The following is a 16,633-nucleotide window of genomic DNA, read 5'->3' on the forward strand; positions in this document are numbered from 1 at the left end:
TTTAATAGGTATTTGTTGGCAGAATGATTTTAATGATAAGAGAAACATGATGGAAAAAAAAAAAGACACAGTGGAGATAAAATTAAACCACAAATAAGATTCATAGACTTGATGCTTGAATGGAGCCTTGGTAAACTGAACCTAACAAAGTGTAGCTTTTTAGGGAGAAACTAAACCAAAAAACAGAGAGTTAGTGCTCAGAAATTGAAATCGTAACTAATCTTCAAAGGAAAGAATCAAAGACTGTCTTCTCTTCCTTTGTCCACCAGAGGGAGTATGTTACTTACCGCCTGTCAGCCCTTCCCTAGAGCGTCTGACCCCGGAGCCCTTTAAAATGATGAGTTCATGGAACAAACAGAGCCAATGCCACAGCCTGTGTGTTCTGATTTAAGTAGACAGTTAAAAAAGGTCTCAGATCAAATCAAGTGGTAGCCAAAAGAAATTATCAAAATGGTTCATACCGTCTTTCAAACTTTGTAACAGAAGGATGAAAATGAAAGGAAATCAATCATTTTCATTTCATTAACTGCAAAAAGAATAAGATCTATTATGAACAGGTTGTATGTCTGCTCACGTATTAATCTTTGGGCACTCAAATTATGATTCTTTAAAAATCATTATGGAAATTCCATCACTTGATTGTTTTAGAAATCAAAGTTTGCCAATATTCATTTGTTTGCACATTTTCCTGCATGCTTGATCCAGAGTTTGTGAATCACCATATTTTGCTCTTCATGAAAACTTCTTTCTAGCTGATATTCACGAACGGAGTCTGTAAAGTGTATACAGTCACTACAAAACCAGTGTTGAGTGTATGTTGAAGAGATGAGACACGAAGCATAAATAGAGCAGTAATCCTCCAGCAGAGCCTGGTAATCCTCTCACCTTGGGGATTCCTTGGTGAATGCTGCCTCTGCATAATGTGCAGGTAAAAGTCCCAGGTTCCTCCTTCAGGTGACTGTCATGTGACTTCCTGGAACCCTCAGGTATGACGCACTGCTGCTTAAATGAGGATGATTTTATCACAAGAACAATTTCAGAAATGCTGTTGGTATTTTATTACATATGTATACATAATAGAACATTGTGTGGAATTTTTCACGCTGTTTAAAATTTCAGTGGCTCAAAGCCATGAACAAAAGTCATTCTGTGGTTCACATTCAAATTCAAGGAGACATCTGTGTTAAAGCCAGCTACCTCCTGGAAGGCTAGAGAGACACCAGTCAGAGCTGGCTCTCTCATCAAGGAAAATGATGCTTGCTGGGAGGGAAGAAGGCAGCCTGTCTTAGAAAGGGCAATTTGCAGACAGAGTAGGGTGCTTTGCTCTCAAAACCCCAAAGAGGTGGATGTGTCAAGAGAACCCTCATCAGACTGGGCCCTACCTGAAGGAAGTGGGCACTTCTCCCCTTAATTAGATGTCTGCTTAGTCGGGGACTTGTGGATCTGACCCCTTCACCTTAAGCAGGGGGAAGGTTAATTGGGGTGACCTGGCATCTCAGGGGCTGCCAGGTAAGGAGGGGGTCAGGGCTCTTTGGAGTTTCCAGGAGGTAGGGACGGTGGATCCCATGTGTCCTTGCCTAGGGATTTCTGTAGAGGAGAGACGAGATTCGGAGCTATAGAGCTGCTAGGAAACCAAGCAAGGGACGCAAAGAGGCACAGGCAGAGGAAGGCCACGTGAACGTGCCAGCTGGGCGTCAGCAGCGGAGGTGGCCAGACTTAAGGGTGAACCATCAATGCCCAGGAAAGCTCCAAAGGCTTGAGCAGGGCAGACTGGAGCCATTGTCCACCCCTGATGACAACAATCCAGATTAGCAGCTATGGCCAACCTCTCGCAGATAAGTAAGGAGATATTGATTCTTCTCAAGACACTGGAGGAGCTAGCAACTAGAAGAGGGAAAAGGCAAAGTCTCACAAAGAGTGAACCACGCCCCCTCCCCAAAAAGAAAACATAGGAACTGTAGAGTCAGATCTTGCCAATGCTGGGGTCGTGGGGGAAAGCTCTGAATTAAATTTGTGATTTAATTTTTAAAAATGAACAGAAATGAGTCTTCAAAAATGAAACAAGACTCTGTGATAACCAAAATTTATTGGAAGTTATAAAATAAGACCAGTAATCACGAGGGCACTCAGTGCCCAGTTAGAAAGGGAAATGTCAACATAGTGTGTCTGGAGGCCGTTACTAGAAGAAATCAGAATCACTTCATGTTCAAACCCTAACAATTTTTTTCTTACAAAACATCAGTCACATATATTTTAAACAGATTTTAGGAAAAAATAAATAAAAGGAGATGGCCTTCACTTCAGTTCAATAAGGAATAGAGATGGTGTCCTGCAAGGCACATACCTGGCTCCTTGTGCACCCAGTCTGTGTCCCATGTCATTATCCTGCCAACTGCATTTTGTTGGGTTCCAGGCAGTCAAGACAGCTTGGAGCTCTGAGTGAGTCTTCCTTCCCAGTTCTAGTCCATCTACCGATATGATAAATACGCTCTCTCAAATAGCTCTCTTCTGACCTAAACCAGAGACCTACCTAGAACCCAGATCTTTTGCCTACTGTGTCTAGCCACTTGCTGTAACCCTTTGGGCCAATGATGTAACTTCCTTGTTTTCTCATTGACAAAATTCAAGGGTAACTCTGGGAGCCTTTTGACTCCTCTAGATAGTAAGAAAGAGACTTAGGGACTCATTATCTGATATGTGGAACAAGGCGGAAAAAAGAAAAGTTCAAAATATGTTTAAGTGGACTCATGGCTAACAGACAGGAATGTAAAGAGGAATGTAGATAGAAAGTGGTGAGAAGCATAGGAAAAATCTGGCGTTAGAAGTGAGCATGTTTCAGGACAGCTGGTTTGATGCGAGGTTGTAGTAAAGTTAAGGGAAGGAAGGCAATTAGCTAGTGAGTGGCTAAGGGCTTTATAACGTGAGATTTTATAACTGTATTTGAAAAAGATTCCTTTGGGGTCTGAGAAATGAAAGCATGCAGGGAGGCTCAGGAGAGAGAGAGACAGTTTACAAGTTTGGGAATTAAATAGCAAAATGAGGTTGACAGTTTAGCGGGGAGACAGGAAGAGAGTTCACATGGTTTGATAAAATTTAGCATTCGAGCCAGGTGTGCAGGTAGAGAGGGTCTCCTGAAAACAGCCAAAGCACGAGAAAATCAACCACTGCCGTAGCAACGTAGGGGTTACAAACCTTTCTAATGTGGTCCTCGAACTGCCCTGGGAGGCAGCAGGGCGACCAGAGAGGGGGTCAGAGGCCAGGGTTAGGGGCAGGTCTCGGAAACTTGGTCCATGTGACCAACGAAGAGGACATAAAATCAGATATGCTGAGCTTGGCAAAACTCCCCGATTTCCTTCCATCTCATCAAACTCCTGGTAATCTTAAATACAGTACACGTGATGAGAGGAAATCAATAGAAATGTACAAGTTGCACACCAACTAAAGTGAGGAGTGAGCACGAAGTGTCTAAAAGCTATTAATAGGAAACAACCAAAAGTGTTCTCCTGGGAGGAAAACAAAACTCGCAGGCTACCAGCAAGCAGAAATGGCTTGGCGCATATTTAGAGGGCTGTGTTAGTGGAATTTACGTGACACAACTCACTCACCCTCACTCCTTACAACGTCTCTCTTTATTTCGGACAGCGAGGAGGGTCTTTTTCTGGGACCCCTCTTAGGGAGTGTTCTCAACCCCCTTTGTCAGTGTTATGCTATTCCCAACTATGGTTTACTGGTCCCCTTTCTTTCTGAATCTTGAGTATGTGTGTGGTGCTTTGCCTGTGTAGATAAATAAATTTGTATTAGATAATCATCTGTATTAGTTTCCCATGGCTGCTGTAGCAAATTAGCACAAACTGGGCGACTTAAAACATCAGCAATTTGTCTTCTCACAGTTCTGGTGGCCAGAAGTCTGAAATTAATATCACTGGACCAAAATCAAAATGTTAGCAGGCGTATGCTCCCTCTGGAGGCTCTAGGGGAGAGCCCGTTCCTTGCCCCTTCCAGCTTCTGGTGGAATTCCAGAAGCTTCTGCTGGCATTCCTTGGCTTGTGGACACATCACTCTCGTCTCTGCCTCTATCTTCACATCACCTTCTCCCATGTGTGTGTGAAAATCTCCCTCTGCCTCTCTCTTACAGTCACACCTGTGATGGCATTTAGCACCCACTCAGCCCAGAATAGTTTCCACATCTCAAGATCCTTAATCACATCCACAAAGACCCTTTTCCCTGAATTCTGAGTGTGTGTGAGTGGGTGTGTGTGTAGGTAAAGATCTTTTGCTATTCAGTTCATCTTCAGCTCACTGAATCTCCTTAAGCGTCTAGACCCCCTTTCAGAAGTAGAGAAGAATGGCCCTCAGCTGTCACACTATTGTTTGATGACCACTGACTGTCTGTGTGCCTCAGTGCACCACCTCAGGCCTGTCCTTCGTGCCTCCTGCCCTGTGGTGCCATCATTCGTCTGGTGACCTTGAAGTCACAGCTCTCTACTCATTCTTGAATCAGCAACCAAACTTCTCTAATTCTTCATTGGGGAGCCCCAAAGTACAGCGCAGCACAGAACCCAGCCTCAAGGGTCCCTTAATGGTGTGAGTGGCTTTCTCTGGGTGCTGGACCCCTGACCTCTGAGGTTCTCTGGCGCCAGAGAGTCTGCAGCGACAGCATTTCAGGAGCCTCCACCCCGGAAGCTGATCTCGCTCCTCTGTAAACAATCGTTCTTATCTGAGACCCTGGGATGCCTGCTTATCAGGCAGGACATTCACTGACCTCAATCAGGGAAACAGCTGCTCATCTGCCAGGCCCTAGGAAAATTCCTGAACTGTATTAAGACTGCAAAATCAATAGCCGAGAACTCTGCAGCTTGGCCTTGGAATTATTATTGTGATTAAAGACTCAGCCCCACTGAAGACAATTGTGGAGAGAGTGAGCTCAATCATAAACACACTAGGCCTTCAGGAGGAGGAGGGCAGGCCCACACGAACACAGCTGTATCTGGTGAGCCTGGATATGCCCACTGCTGAAGCTCCTAGTGGAGAATTGATCCAACTAAAACAGATGCTTGGAGGTTGAATTCCGAGACTCCCATCACTGAAGGTCTTCATTCTTTCATTCCCTTCCCTTGTTTGCTCACATTCTAGCAAAGTGTCTCTATCATTGTGTAAATGAGGTGACATTACGGTGTAACATACAATTGTGACAAAGATGAAGAAAGGTACATTTTAAAATGAAAAAACCTACAAAATGGCCACTTTGGATATGAATAATTTTCACATGACATATTTCTTAGGGAGGATTTTAGGAACAGTACACTGATTTTTTTGTTGACATGTTTACATAGATCCTAGTTTCCTCCATGAGCCCAACCAAACCTCATTTACTTTGCTTGGTGTGGTATAGTAGCTTGAGTCCTAAGTTGGAAGTGAAGTTACATGTTCTAGTCCAGTCTCCTTCAGAGAGTAATCTCTGTTGTTGGTTAATTGAGTTGATTCGACTCCTAGCGACCCTGTGTACAGCAGAGCAGAACCCTGACCAGTCCTTTAGCATCATCCTCTCACCTTCTGGTGTTACATCAGACAATGCTCCGCTGCTATTCATAGGGTTTTCATGGCCAGGTTTCTTCAGAAGTGGGTGGCCAGGTCCTTCTTCCTAGTCTGTCTCAGTCCAGAAGCTCCACTGAAACCTGTCCACCATGGGTGACCCTGCTGGTATTTGAAATATTGGTGGCATAGTTTTTTTCTCTTTGAAGGACTCCTAAATCTAACTTTTCAATCTATATTTAGAGTAAAAATAAGTAAAAGTAATTTATTTGCTTTTGAAAGTGAATTAACACATTGCTTGTCCATTTTTTCTCTTCTCCTTATAAGTTAAAGGATCCAGAAGACTTGACTGGTTGCTGATCTCTCCTCCCCTCTATGAACAACTTAACCTCTTTATCCCCCCATTCTACTGTCACACGGTATTTGTATTTCACTGTAGAGCTTAAGAGTTTGAGTTCTGGGTCGTTGTCTCTGGATTCAAATTTTGGATCTACTCTTCTTAGTTATACAATCTTGGGCAAGTTTCTTAACCTCTCTGGACTTTGGTTACCTCATCTGTAAAGTGGGGATAGTAATACCTTAGAATATTGTAGTGAAGATTAGTGCTTGGTTTGTAGAAAGCTCTCAATAAACGCAAGCTAGTCATATTCCTTTCTTCTAATATATGACATACTGTTTCTTGTATTAGACTGATTGATGATGGTCTCCATCTCTCCCATTAAATTGTGAGCTCCTGAAGAAAGGGATGGGACTGTCTTCTTCACCTTCATATCTCTCCCACGTGTCTAGCACAGTGCACCGTACGTGATAGAAACCTAATAAGTATTTGTAGAATTAAATTATCTCAGGCATTTGAAAAATCCATGCACATAATCCTATGATGTTTCCAATTAATATTCAGAAATCCAGTCTATTGCAAGAGCCTATTTTAAAGGAAAAAATGTCACCTTAAAGACCACACTTGAATCATTCCTTCCTCCTGCTGCCTACAGGTTCAACCTTAACCCAGATTTCACTTATTGGCTCTTTGCATTCGGGTCTCCGGACATCATCCATGAGCTTGCTGGTCAACCCTGCCCTGTGCCACTGATGGTGTCAGAGCTGACTTTCCGCTTGAGGCTCATACAAGATCATGTCTTCCTGCAGAATGCATGAAAAGTTCCAGACCAGCCCTCCACTTTGGATGTTATAGCTGAACAACTAGGGTCTCCCAACTCTCTTAGGACCCAGTCTCTGTCTAATCTGAAGTGGAATTTGCAAGATGTAAATCTCATGAGTTCCATTCTACTCATCATAGAAACAAATAATAAATGGTATGATGCTGTTAAGTCTGAAAGCCCACCCAGGCAGCCAGGTTCAGCAGTAACCTGTGCTAAGAGATTTTGTTTGAATGTTCTCCTCTGGAGGCATCTGGCTGAAGCCCCTGAACAGCTGGAGCAGGAGAGGCAGCATGTGTCGTGACAGTAGATTCGCTGCATAGCACTTGAGTCTAGGAAATGTCACATTCCCTTATTTTTCAAAATCAAATGAAATTGGTTGTCAGCTTTGTCTCCCAACCTCAGTCAGGTCTGGGGGAATTCCTCTTCCTGAGGGTCAAGCAGGGAGACGTTTCCACAGTTAAGCACGTTAAGGAATAGGCGTTTTTGATCACAAAGTCTTCCTTGTCCAAGTCCTGCCAGTGACACCTATGGTCCCTCCAGGCTGAGCGGAGGCAGAAGAGTTCCCCAGGGCCGACTCTTCCTTTGTGCCTGCCACCCAGCCTTCATGGTGCACGCATTAGAGCTGAGCATTTCTGCTCTGCAAGAGACTCGAGGCTTCTACTCTTGAAAATCAACCCGCTCTCAATCTGCCCCTCCCATTAACCTCCTCCCACCCTGGTCTTAAAGGTTTGCTCCAGGGTGTCTTCCAGGCCAGTCAGTCAAAAACGAAGTCCTCTTATTTCTCCCCTGAGAACAACAGAAGCCTCCAGGATGAACCCTCTTGGATAAAAAGTGTACGGAAGAGACAAAAAAATTCTCGCTCTGTCCTCAGTGTGTCCAGTGTGTGGCTGTGAGTTGACCAAATCCTGCTTTTCTGAGACAGTGGAAACCTCCAGCGGACTCGATTGTGACCAAAATCTGGAGTGGCACACAGTCATTAATAATATTAACGTGTTTAAAGACAAGTAGTAACACGCCAGTAAGAGTATAATTTTTCATCTGAAAGAAGCTTAACAGATGCCAAACGATAATCAAGAATTAATTACATTTGCCTTAAGGAGATTTTTATTTGATGATTTCTCAAATCTCTTATTTGACAATTTCTCATTTAGATTTAGATTTATTTATCAATCTAAATATTTTGTGTCTTGACTGAGAAAATTAAGAAACAAAAACACATATTTTTAATTTGAATATTCTTCCTGGAAATTTTTTTTTTTTTTCCATTTTGATGGAAATGGGTGTTTAGTCATTTAAACTATAAGACATCTCCTCTTTGGGCAGACAATTATTTTATTCACTGGAGGAATCTGGAAACAGTAAAATTAAAGTCATGGATCTACTGATTTAACATTTGTTTCCTTTTGACTGAAAGAAACAATTAGTCTGAAAGAAGAGGGTTTTTTTCTTGTCCTAAATATTTCACTTCCTCACAAATGAAATGGAGATTTGGACACAAAAGGGAAAACTTGAACTAATAAAAGTATCAGACTTTATATTGAGAACAAAAAACTCTTTTGTCTCAGGAAAGTGTTTATTTACATTCTGTGTAAGTTGCAGTGACTTCTTGTAGTTTTTGTGTGGTTTATTTCCCAAGAACGTGCAGTCTCCTTGAAACAAGGACTTGAGCCTATTTTTAATAATCACAGAATGATGAACATAGGGCCAGCCTATAATTCATGCTCAATAATTATTTGGTGAATTGCATTTTTTAATACTATAAGCCAATATTTTCCTAAATATGTTCTGTTGAAAATTAGGCTCTTTAGATAGATGCTCATGAAGTATGGGCTCCGTGGTCAGAAAAATTTGCAAAACTACCTCGTATATTCCTGTGTTGGAAATTTAGAATTTCTGCATTCATGTTAAATTAGGCTGTGAAACGTCTTGTGATTAAAATGTTAGTTTAGCTTAACGCAGTGGTTTCCCAAACTAACTTGATCATAGAATCATATTTTACTATAATACAACTTAACATACCATAGAACTATTGGAAAATCTAATAAAAACAAATTATTAGGAGATTCCATCTTCTAATCTCAGCCCCAAGTGTAACATCCAGGACTGTGATTCAGACTCAACTGAAATTTAAAAATAATTTATGGAAATATTGGGACTAAGAATTAAAATACAAAAAGTATTGTAGCCATACCTGTTTCCTATTCCAGCTTAGAGGGTGTAGCTGCAGTCACTGTGTCCCTGGAAGACTTCCTAAAGAAGATACATATAACAACTAAGTATATTAGAGCAGGAAAAGACCAAGAACGTAATATTCTTTATCCAGCGCATTTAGTCAAATCAAGGTTATACAAAATGTTTTTGAGATATTTGAAGGAAACTCTTCCACTGAAATATCTCTTTCCTTCCACCTTCCTCCCCTTAAATGAAAACATAATTTTCATAATCTGTGTTCAGTATATGTCTAGTGTGGAGAAACTAAATTTCTGGGGGCTGTGTGCCACCGATGGACTTCTAAAGATGTGTGCCAAATTCTACTTTTAAGAATTTATCCCATACTATATTTGCATGTGCAAAATGACACATATGCACATTTGTTACAGTATTTATTTGTAACAGTAAAGGATTGGAAACAAAGAATCATCAGTAGAAAACTGGTTCAGAAAGTATGATACACTCTGATTGTTAATAGGGATGTTGAAATATTTTCAGCACTCTCTGGGCCCATTGTGGTTGTATGTGCCCCTGTGATTCCTTCTGTCCAATGTAGTAAACAGAAACAACACCTGCCACTTCTAGAATGAATCATTTAATTACAGCGTGATTCTCTCTAGAATTCTCTTGCCTACTGCCAAAATGGCCAGATAGTGATGCTCCATTTGCCTGGATCCCACAGTGACATAAACATGAAACAGAATTCCCAGACAGGTCATGATAAACATGTAACATGAGCTAGAAAAAAACCTTGGTAGTTTGAAGCCACTGGGACTTGGAGATTGTTTGTTACTGCAGCATCTCCTAGGCTGTCCTGACAGCATGTCCATTTAATTGAATGCGAGGCAGCTGTAAAAGGGAAGGGAACAATTTATTTAATACAGAGTGATGTCCCATGTATATTGTCCAACATATTTGTTAAGTGAAAAAATCAAGGTGCAGAGAAATATATATAGTATGCAATTAAAAAATGTGTGTGTGTTTGCTGTGTTTGTTTTATATAACATAGAACATCGCTGGGAACATACTCAAGAAACTGGACATTTTGATTACCTCTAAGGAAAAGGAGGAGGACAGGGGCGGAAGAAGACCTTTTACTGTTTACATCCTTAAATTTTGAATTGTATGAAAGTATTATATATTAAAAAATAAATTTAAAAAAGTGTATGCAGGGATTTTATATGAATCCTCGAAGTTTCAGGTCTGGCAAATGTGACATTAAAATGGGGTAATTGTGCCTCTGATTTGAGATTTTATTATTATTGTCATATTATTCAAGTCAGATCAAAATTAAAGGCTAGAAATTAAGTAAAGAGGAAAGAAAGGCTTTAGTCTCATGGTTATCTACTATTTGGGAAGAAAGTCTCTGAGTATCAAGTGATTGAAATTTGTCATTTTAATTGTAAATACAAGTGTCCTATATGAATTAGGATATTCTTGTTTGTAAATAAAAACTTGTGATTGGCTAAACATAAAACTAAGTTCAACAATAATAATAAAGAACATTTAAAATCTTACATGGGGAGCAGATAATAGGTAAGTCAGGTTTCATGAGCAATATATCAGGGTCCCAGGCTCTGTGATTCTCTTACTTCATCCTCTTCCCTGTAGACTCAGGAGTATTGATTTATTATTATTTTAAAAATTGTTCATAGATCTAACAGCCATTGTAAAGCAAACTCTTCATGTCCTTAAGTCGGGTTAACAAACTATGGCTGACAGGCCAAACCTGGCCTGCTGACCACTTTTTGTAAATAAAGTTTTATTGGAACACCATTCATTTGGGTGTTGTCTATGGCGGCTTTCACTCTCCGGTGATGGAGTGGAGTAGTTACGACAGAGGTGGGATGGCCTGTAAAGCTTAAAGTGTTTACTGTCTAGTCCTTTACAGAAAACGTATGCCAAATAGTACCTTATATAAATATATAGCAGCAAATAATCAGTGCTTAATTCCTGTTCAAATGGGGAATGAACACAAAGATTATCTCTCCTATCCTCTGATAACTCACTGAAATGGTGTGAAGCGAGTAAGCTGGAAGGTGGACTATGAAAGGATGAAATAACTTAATACAGTCTCTGGAAGATGGGAAGGAGCTGGGAACTTGAAAACAGAATAAAAATTTTTAGAAAGCAGCACACCACAATATACCTTACAGAATCCAGAAAGTTTCTAGACTAAGGTTTTCAGATATAAAGGCGGACATTAATGGGATGTGAAGGGTACTTAAAAAGTATTGGGTCAAAAGTGTGGTGTGGTCCATAACAGAAAAAAAATGAATAAATTGAACTTAGAAAAAATTTTTAAAATTTTGTTTTGGAAAGACCTTGTTAAAAGAATGAAAAGAGAAGCCACAGGACTGGCAGAAAACATTTTCAAATCACATATCTGTCAAAGGACATGTATCCTTTGAATATATAAAGAACTCTCTAAACAATAGTAGGAAAGGAACAAATTCAATCACAATTTAGACAAAGATATTTCCAAAGAGGATATACATATGGCAAATAAGCACATGAAAAGATGTGCAATATCATTAGTCATTAGGGAAATGCAAGTTAAAGCTATTACACACATATTAAAATAAAAAATGCTAACAATACTAAGTGTTGACGAGGATGCAGAACAACTGAGTATCTCATACACCACTTGTGGGAATGTAAAATGGTACAGCCACTCTGGAAAATAGTTTGGCAGTTTCTTAAAGAGTTAAACACAGAGTTATCATATGACTATATAATTACATCCATGGGTATTTATCCTAGCGAAATGAAAATATACATTCACATGAAAACCTGTACATGAATATCCATAGCATCTTTATTTGCAATAGCCCCAAACTGGAAACAACCTAAAAGGCCTTCAGCGGGCGACTGGATAAACAGACTGTGGTAACCAGTGAAATGGAATACTATTTAGCAATAAAAAGGAACAAATTATTAGTAAACAAACAACTTGGATGAATCTCAAGGGCATTATAATGACTCAAAAAATCCAATCTCAGAAAGTTACATTCTGTATGATTCCATTTATATAACATTCTAGAAAGGACAAAATTATAATGATGGAGAATAAATCAGTAGTTGCCTGGAATTAGGGTTAGTGGTGATATGGGGAGGTGACTATAAAAGGATCTATGAAGTAGTTTCTTGGTGTGATGGAACAGTTCTATATCCTGATTGTGTCAGTGGTTACACTAATCTATACACGTCACAAAATTTCATAGAGTTATGCCCCCAAAAAAGAATGCATGTAAAATTGTTAAAATCTGTCTATATTATTTATGAATAGTATTGTACTTGTGTCAATTTCTTGGCTTTTATAATGCTATATAAGATGTTATCATTGGGGGAAGCTGAGTGAAGGGTAATTGTTTCAAATTAAAAGTTAAAAAAACGGGGCTAATTAAAAATCTAGTTACAAAATTACTTTGTCAATGGGCTTTCCACACTCTTCTCCCATACACCCCTCCTCTGACCTTAGAAATCTTCTTTAAAAAAGAAATAAAGATTTACGCATCCCTATATTCATTGCAGCATTATTCACAATAGCCAAGATGTGGAAGCAACCTAAGTGCTGATCAGCTGCTGAATGGATAAAGAAGACGTGGCATATATATAGTAGAATACTACTGAGCCAGAAAAAAAGACAAAATTGTGCCATTTGTAACAACATGGATGGACCTTGAGGGTATTATTCTGAGTGAAATAAGTCAGACAGAGAAAGACAAACACCATATTATTTCACTCATATGTGGAAGATAAACAAACACATGGATAAGGAGAACAGATTAGTGGTTACCAGAGGGGAAAGGGGTGGGGGGACAGTGGGCGAAAGGGGTAAAGAGGCACATATGTACGGAGATGGATAAAAACTAGACTATTGGGGGTGAGCATGATGCAGTCTATACAGAAACTGATATATAATAATGTACACCTGAAATTTACACAATGTTGTGAGCCAATATGACCTCAATAAAATAAAAAAAAATAAAAATTACAAAAAAAAGAATTAAAGCACTGCCTGGGGTCAATCAAGGCTCCTATGGTAGACATTATCAAGCTGTCTCCATTGGGGAGCCTTTTGCTCACTTACCCTAAAGTGGAGCCTTCCCTAGTGGAAAGTGACATACGCACAGAGGAGAAAAGAAAACCTGCACTGCTACCTTGAAATATTAAACATGAAATATGAATTAAATATAAAAGAATAACCAAAGATCACTACACATATGAAGAAAACTAGCAGCTTAAAAGACCAAGAAAAAGAAATAGAAGTGGCTCTGAAAATAACTGGTAATTCAGAGAACAATAGAAAACTTAAAAACAAAATCCATGAAATTATACTTCTTGTCCTTAAGGAGAGCTGTGAAGATATGGTTTCCATAACATAAGAAATGTGAACTCAGAAAACAACAAAAAAAGACCTTTTAGAAATTAAATCTATAATGGCTGTCCCTAAAAATTTTTTTTAGAATTGCTTAAATTACAATTAGAAAATTTTCTCAAGCAGAAAGGAAAATGAAAAAAAAAAATGGAAGTCTAGAGAGGAAAGATGAAACAGAAGGTCAACCCAAAAATATCAACAAGCTGACTAGTAAGAGTTCCAGAAAGGAAAGAATGAAAAAAAAAATTAAAGAGGGAGGAAGAGAAAATTGAGGAAGAGGACATAATAAGAGAATTTCCCAGAGCTAAAGGGCCTTCTTGTGAAAGCAATCCGTTAGACACTGAGCAAATTGAAAAAAAAAAAACACTACCTCACCAAGATATAACTTTATGAAAATTCAGTACCCCAATGATAAGGCTTAAACTACAAACTTCTTCAGAGATTTAAAAAAACACAGGCACCTGAAAAGGAGGAGAAATCAATCTGGTACATAAGAGTTTTCATAAGTAAAATGTTCAGAGAAAAATAATTTTAACCTAGAATTCTATACGTTAGTCAATTTAATCAAGTCTAGGAATAGAATGAAGACCTTTTTCAATATGGAAGGACTCAAAAACTTCACTCTCCATGCATCATTTTCATGAAAGTTATTTGAGGGTGTAATCTAGCAAGATGGTAATATAAACCAAGAAAAAGAAATGGGATAAAAGGAACTGGGAACTAACCCATGAGTTAGTCAGGCAAAGAGAATCCTTGCATGGCAGTTGGATAGCAAGCCAGGAAATGAAGTACATAGAACCTAGAAGATTGTCTTAAGAAGAATAAAGGAATGATTTCCAAGCAATGGGGAGTGTGACTGACTACACAATGCAAGATGGCATTAGAGACATGGTGAAGAGAAACAGACAGAAACCGTGGAGAGGTGTGTTTGACTATGAAGATTTTGAGAAACTGAGGAAATACAAGAAATAAAATAATAACACAGTAAAAGAAAGTAGAGAAAGGAGAGAGGTGATGTAAGTGAGCTATATCCCGAGAGAATCTTAAATTGGAAAATTGAAAATAGTAATTTAGGCATTACTCAAAGTTAGAAAATTAAAATACCAAAGAATTAAAAGTCAGAGGTAGTTACTAACAGTTCCTGCCAGGAAGTGGGATTAAAGAGACATTTGTACAGAAGGTGTGATTTTTCCCTCTGAGGGCCTCAGTATTATTTTTTCCATGTGTATGTTTTTATACAAAATTAATACATAAGTGTATATTTGTTACACAAAATTAATAAAGAAAAAAGGAAACATTTCAGTGTTCATGGTATTCTTTTAATAGCATTATTGAAGTGTAATTGACATTCAAAAAAGTGCAAATATTTAAAGTATACAATTCGATCAGATGACTTATGTATACCCTCATGCAACCAACTCTACAATCAAGGTAACAAACATATCCTTCATCCCCAAAAGTTTCTTCATGCCCCTTTGTTATCCCTCCCTCCCTCGCTTCCCCCTCCCCACCCACCATATCTAGGCAACCACTGGTCTACTTTCTGTCATGACACATCAGTTTTCATTTCTTGGAATGTTATATAAAAGGAATCATGGTATATATACGTTTTTGTCTGTCTTATTTCACTAAGTTTAATTCCATTGTGATTCACCCATGTTGTAGTGTGTATTAATGGTTCCATTCCTGTTTTATTGCTGAGTAGTACTGCATTGTACGGATATACCACAGTTTGTTCTTTCACCTAACTGATGGCCATTAGGGTTGTTTTCAGTCTTTAACCATTACAAATACTAGATGTTCATGCACAAGTTTTTGTATGGACATGTACTTTCACTTATCTTGGAAACACTTAGGAATGGAATGGCTGGATTACATGGTAGGTGTATGTTTTCTGTTTTTCTTAAGAAACTGCAAAATTGTTTTCCAAAGCGGCTGTACCATTTTACATTCCCATCAGTGTGCTTAAGAGGTTCCATTGCTCTATATCCTTGCCTATCCTCAGAATGGTCAGTCATTTTAATTTAAGCCATTCTAACAGGTATGTAGCGGTATCTCATTGTGGTTCTCATCTGCCGTTTCTCTGATGGCTGAACAGCTTTTCATGTACTTATTCATCCTTCTTGGTGAAATGTTCACTTTTTTTGCACATTTTATAATTGGGTTGTTTGTTTCTTATTCTGGATATATGATTTGCTTTACTCTATTAAACTATGCTCTTTCTTGTGGAATTTGCCTCTTTTATCCCCCCTCTGCACACTCCAGTAGAGTGTAAAAATAGAAGTTAAGATACTATTTAAAAATAAAGTTAAATTGAACTCTCTTGGAACCGATCAAATTGAGCACCCAATTTTAAGCTACTGAAGCAGATACCTGCTTATTGGGGGGAAGTATTCACTTAGACAATAGAGTGTGACCCTCCTGTTTTTTTACCCACCTCTTGGTCTAAAGGTAGAATGCCTTACACCTGGGGCTCCTCAGGTCTCTTCAGTGGGTGTGTTGGAAGGTCTTCTCGGGTAGATTCTGGGTTTGGATGAGGTCAGATAACCAGTTCTGCCGGTGCCCGTTCTGGGGAGCCCTTGGAAGAGCAGGATCAGGTCTGGACTTGCGTGAGGGCTGATGAGGAGGCAGCCATTGCAATGGCCCTACCTGCCTGACTGGGCAGGAGGTTCATGCTTTGATTCTCCATTCAGTAATATCAGACATTTCCTAGCTGATTCAGCTCCTCTTGGGTTATGTGCCGATATGTGGGTCAAGACACAATTGGCCGTTCGTCTATAATTCCTTATCCAACATTCACTCCTCCTTTTCCTGTTTGTCTGACATGGGAACTTTGGAATATTTTTTAAGTCTTCTCAGACACAATTTGCCTTAGATAATTCTAAGATGTAATTAGGGTCACCCAATGTTTTACAAGTATCATCCTAAGTATATTCATGTTTAAGACATGATACAATTTGAATTATTAGAAAAAAATTAGGCACATTTGGGATCAAGGGATGGGCATTCCAGTGCCCTCTTTGGGCATCTGAACTAACTGGACCAGACCTCAACACAACATCCTCCTCCTCCATCCCTCCCTCTCTCCATCCCCGACCCCAACCACAAATGGCCCTGTCCTTAAAACCTTTGTGTTCTGAGTCAAGAGACAGCACATACACAGGTAAGTAAGTTTCAGCATTTAAAAGACAATGTTAGAGTCATACAGAATTTTTTTTATTTTGGTGAGGAGATTAACCCTGAGCTAAATCCGATGCCAATCCTCCTCTTTTTGCTGAGGAAGACTGGCCCTGGGCTAACATCCGTGCCCATCTTCCTCTACTTTACACGTAGAACACCTGCCACAGCA

The sequence above is a fragment of the Ceratotherium simum genome, chromosome 31, assembly GCF_057802395.1.
Source record: "Ceratotherium simum simum isolate JZ-2026a chromosome 31, ASM5780239v1, whole genome shotgun sequence".
In the NCBI taxonomy this organism is placed as follows: Eukaryota; Metazoa; Chordata; class Mammalia; order Perissodactyla; family Rhinocerotidae; genus Ceratotherium; species Ceratotherium simum.